Below are 5,290 nucleotides of genomic sequence, written 5' to 3'. Positions count from 1 at the left end.
AAAAAATCACATATATGTGTGTGCGCACAATATACTCATTTGATAATATGTCTTTAAACTCGTATTTTTGTATATTTAAATAAATGGACTTAAGAAGGACACTCACTGAAATCTTAATGGCTATTGAATGAAGATAACAAAATTCTTAGTGATTTTAGTCTTCATTCTTTTCTGAGTTTTGAGCCTTTCCAATGAATTTACACATTAATTTTAAAAGAGTTTTTAAAAAGACTTTATAATTGTGATTCTGATGGTGATGAGTGGATTTCGTGTCGGCTTGGCTGTTAAGGTTTAGTAGTCCCTCATAACAGAGTGCATGCAGCCAATTCTATAATAGGATCTACTATGAGCAGGTGGAAACCATCCCCTTTATTCAGGTCATAACCTTGATGAAGTTTTCTCAGGAGGATGGTCTACTTCCTTTATTAGCAGGCCCTGTGGTATGCTTATCTGTTTCTTGCTAGGTTTGGATCTGGCTTATCTTTGGACTTGAGTCCACATCCTGATGTTTTTCTGACTGATCCTGGGAGTCAACAGCAGTCTGCCATCTGGCCAGTTGAATTTGGATTCACTGGGCGCTGCAGTCATAACACTGGCCTGCTGACCAAGGACTCATCTGCCTCTGAATCCACCAGCCTGTGGTCTTCTTACTTTTTCTTCCTGCTTCCTTCCTGTTTCCTGGTTCATCGACCCTCACAACTATGGGAGTCAGGAGAATCCTCCAGCTTAACATCTGACCTATGGACTTGAACCAGACAGGAATTACCTGCTGCTGCAATTGTGTGAGCCATTTTCTTTCTTCCTTCCTTTCTTAAATAAATTGTTTTATCGGTTTTTTTTTTTACAGTTCTGATAACAAGCCATATAGCAATTGAATCAAGCATATTTGTACATATATTGCCATCATCATTTTCAAGACATTTTCTCTATACTTGAGCCCTTGGTAGCAGCACCTCTTCCCCCCCCCTCCTCCCACCATCATGAACCATTGATAAATTATCAATGATTATTGTGTTCATATCTTACACCATCACTGTCTCCCTTTACCCACATTTCTGTTATTCATCCCCCTTGGGTGGGAGGGGGGGTTATACATCAAACCTTCTGATCAGTTTCCCCTTTCTCCCCTTTCTCCCCTCATCTTCCCTCTACCCTCATGGTATCTCCACTCTTATTACTGTTCCTGGTGGGGGGTGGAGGTGGGGTGGGAGAATCTGTCCGGGATTTCATGTGTCAACAGTTTTATCTCTACCAGTGTACATGCTCTGGTCTAGCCAGATATGTAAGATAGAACTGGGGTCATGATATTTGGGGGGAGGAAGCATTAACAAACTAGAGGAATGTTGTATATTTCATCAGTGCTATAGCGCACCCTGGCTGACTCATCCCTTCCTTGTGACCCTGCTGTGAGGGGATGGCCAAATGTCTACAGGTAGGCTTTGGGTCTCCACTTCACCCTCCCTTGTTCAGATCGATATGATTGCTTGTTTTGTGTCCTTGATGCCTGATACCTGTTCCCGTTGACATCGTGATCACACAGGCTGGGGGCCTTCTTCCATGTGGGCTTTGCTGCTTCCCAGCTAGACGGTTGCTTGGTTATCTTCCACCCTTTAAGACCCCAGACACTATATCTTTCAATAGCTGGGCACCATCAACTTTCTTCACATTTTCTTATGCCCATTTTGTCTTCAATGATCATGTTGGGAAAGTGAACATCACAGAACGCCAGGTTATTAGAGCAAAGTGTTCTTGTGTTGAGGGAGTACTTGAGTGGAAGCCCAATGTCCATCTGCTACCTTAATACTTAACATATAAATATATGTATCTAGATCTCTATCCCTATCATTATATATAAATATATTTACATATGTACTTGCCTGTATTTATAACTCTATAAATGTCCTTTGCCTCCTAGTCCATTCCTCTTTCATATTTGACCTTCCTTCTGCTTCCAGTATTTTCTCTCGGCTACATTGCACTTGATCAAACCATACCAGGCATTTTATGCACTCCTCACCATCACTTGTTGTTCCTTTGTGCCTGGGTGGGTTGGCTGCCCCCTTCCTTCTCCTCCTTCCCTTCATACATCCACCAGAACCATCAGTCACATTGTTTTCTCCTTGGGATTGTTTATCCTGCCTAGCTTATAAAGATAAGTGTGTGTGTGGGAATCCCATAAATAGTTCCAGGTCTGTCTGTTGACCCTTATGGATGATTTCTGATTGAGTCTGATGAGGCGCCAAGCCCTGTTCTCGGCGTCTACTTTGGGGATTTCTCAGGGACTTCATTGCTTTCTCCCCCTTGCTGCTGGGTTGCACTCCTTCATGTTTTGCCCTGGTGTGTGTGTCAGATCCGGCACAGTTCCTGCACTGTGTCTCCAGTGTTGTCCCCTGTAGCAATTTGGGCCAGTGAGGGGACGCTGTGTCTCATGGTGGGGCTGGCCCTAAGTCCTCTCAGTGCATTGGCTGCTCTGAGCAGGAATATCGTCCTCGACGCTTGGTGGGTCAGGATGTGGTTCTCTCTCTCTCCTTCCCTCTTAGTTTGCTCCCGTGTGCTCTGAGCAGACCCGCCCCGCTCCCCGAGCTGTATCTTCAGTGCTGTCCTCTGTAGTGCGTTCTTCTGGAGAGGGGGAGACCTCTCTGCTTCGCTGCTTCATGCCAGTATGCTGCCTTCAAGTCCTGGTGCACCAGGTTGAGGTCTGGTCCCTTTCCCCCTTCCTGCGGAGTTCTGTCTCATTCTAGGTCCTGGAATGCATCTTGTGACATTTGTGTGCAGTGAACTCCTTCTTCTTAGCCCAAGACAGGCTCCCTAATTAGCCAGCTATTTTGAGAGAACAGATTGAGGAGCAGTTAAGGTGATTTTCTTAGAAGAGATATCTATGGATAATTGGTTTCCATAAACTCACTATTATGCTTTTTTGATTTCTTGAAGAGAATTCTCCAACTAATTAGCCAACATACTCATTTCCCTCTCACCTTCCTTCCTCTCTTTTTGCTGCTGCCCCCTCCCCGTCTCACCCCACTCGTCCTTTCATGTTAAATACTTTCTCTATGATGGGCACTGTGTTATGTTTGAGGGCTTTAAGAAAGCATTTCTCATCTGCAAAGAGATAACAGGCCTGCGGAGGAGCCATTCGTTGGGAGTGAGCAAGTGTGGGGCATGCTGTAATAGCAGCAGACTTCCTTGTCATTCCATTTTCCCGTGAACTTTTTGAAGTTCTTTTGTATTGGTCAGTTGCCCTACGCAGTCCTGGAAGGGTGAGAAGACAGGCCACGCTAATCTGCCCTGCTGGCTCCTCCTCCATGAAAGACAGTTAGCAACACTGTGGCAGATGGGCGTTAGCTGGATGAAAGGATGGCATGCCAAAGCAGGTCATCCGAGATGGAAGAGTGAGGACAGGAATGAGAGGCGGCATTGCCTGCCAGAGGAAAGACTGGGCAAGGGGAACAAGAGCGCAGAGGAAACAAGGCAGAAGTAAAGTGATATCCCCACAATGCGAATCTCGATCAGACTCGCCTTGATAGAGCTGCTGTTAGGTGACATCGAATCACTTCCGGCTCCTAGCAGCCATGTGCACAACCGAACGAACCACCACCCCATCCTGAACCGTCCTCACAATTGTTCTATGTTGGAGCCCTTGGTTGTAGCGATTGAGTCACTGCGTTTCATGCGTCTCATGGATGGCCGTCGACTCTTTCGCTGCCCCTCCACTGGACCACGCATGATGTCCTTCTCCAGGGATTGATCTCGCCCACCCAGTGTGTCCAAAGTCCTGGAGACGAAGTCTCACCATCCTCGCCTTCACAGAGTGATCCCCAATTCTCCATACAAGTCACACCCCAGAATCTCCTTGGCGTTTTCCTTTTTTTAAAAAATATTTGCCCCATTGCTTTTATGATTTTGAAATAATTTTCTGGAAATCCGAGTTTTGCAAGTGGCTCACTAGAATTTCTTTTCCTACTCTGTCTTAGTCCAGGAGCTCTAGGGAAATCTGTTTGGAATCCCAGCGAGACACAAGCCAGTGTTGCCAGGTGGACAGTGGCTGAATTTGAAACCCACTGGCCAGAAATCAAGCCACAGGTTTCCTGCGTGGAAGGTGAGGATTCTACCACTGAACCACCAGTGGGCCCCACTGGGTATCTACTATCTAGAGATGCTGAGAAGAGGAAGTGGAATAACATGATTCTTATCTTTGATGAATTGATCATCTAAGGGAAGAAGCACATACGTGTCTAAGGCTAATGATTTATTTTCTCTTCCCTGGGTTGTATTTTATGTTGATGTGCCTCCCTACCTCCGCCTTTTACATCTGAGCCTGAACTTGGCTATGTTTCTGCTTTGGGGTTGTCTGTTTCTCCTCTAGTGACTTTTGAAATGCTTTTATGTGAATCTATTGCTATAAGATGGAAACTTTTCAGATTTTACCATGGGAGTCTTGTTTTCTCTGGCTTGTCTGTACAAGAAACATGAAATGTAAATATTTTATCTCATTTCTAGAAATTTGAAGTTAAGCCCTCCCTGCCCTCAGGGACAGCTAAGGGTTCCGTCTTTAGTTAATAGACTGATTTCTAAACCATCCAGGTCTCTTGTCAAAATACAAAAGGAAAAGAAGGCCGTATGAAGGAAGATGATTCTGATGAAGGTGATGTCTCTGAGGGAAACGAGGAATTGGGAAGAAGGCAAGAGGAAGTTTCCGGGGACCAGGTGACCAGAAGGCCCATTGAGTGCCTATGATTTGACCGTGAGGGTGTGGCCTAAGAAGGTAGAGGTCATTGCTCTGGAGAAGCAGCCCCAGCTGACTTCAGAAAGGGCCACTGAGAGGAATTGATCTTGAGGATTCCAGAGTCATGAACACGTATGCCACAGAATCCTTGACTTCACTGGAAGCTACCCTGCCTGGGCAGATTATAAGTCAGTCCTGTTACCTTCCCATTCACACCTATGTCCACATTATCTCACCTAAGGACTGCCCAGTAGAATAAAGATGTGTTAGTCTGGGTTGACTAGAGAAACAGATTCATAGACACTCATGTGTATAGAAAGAGCTTTATATAAAGAGTAATTATATATTACGAAAACATCCCAGCCCAGTCCAGATCAAGTCCATAAGTCTGATATTAGCTCATATGTCCGATACCAGTCTGTAAATTTCTCTTGAGACTCACACAACACATTCAATGATGCCAAATGCAGGAAAATCTTGTGGATCCAGTGGCGGTGGAAGCATCTCAGCACTGACGTGGTCTCCCTGTGGTTCCTCCAGCTTCAGGGTGCTGGCTCCTTACTTGAT

The sequence above is a fragment of the Echinops telfairi genome, unplaced genomic scaffold, assembly GCF_000313985.2.
Source record: "Echinops telfairi isolate 266 unplaced genomic scaffold, ASM31398v2 ScPeMD7_3533;HRSCAF=4204_0, whole genome shotgun sequence".
Taxonomy (NCBI): domain Eukaryota; kingdom Metazoa; phylum Chordata; class Mammalia; order Afrosoricida; family Tenrecidae; genus Echinops; species Echinops telfairi.
This window is presented reverse-complemented; position numbering follows the sequence as displayed.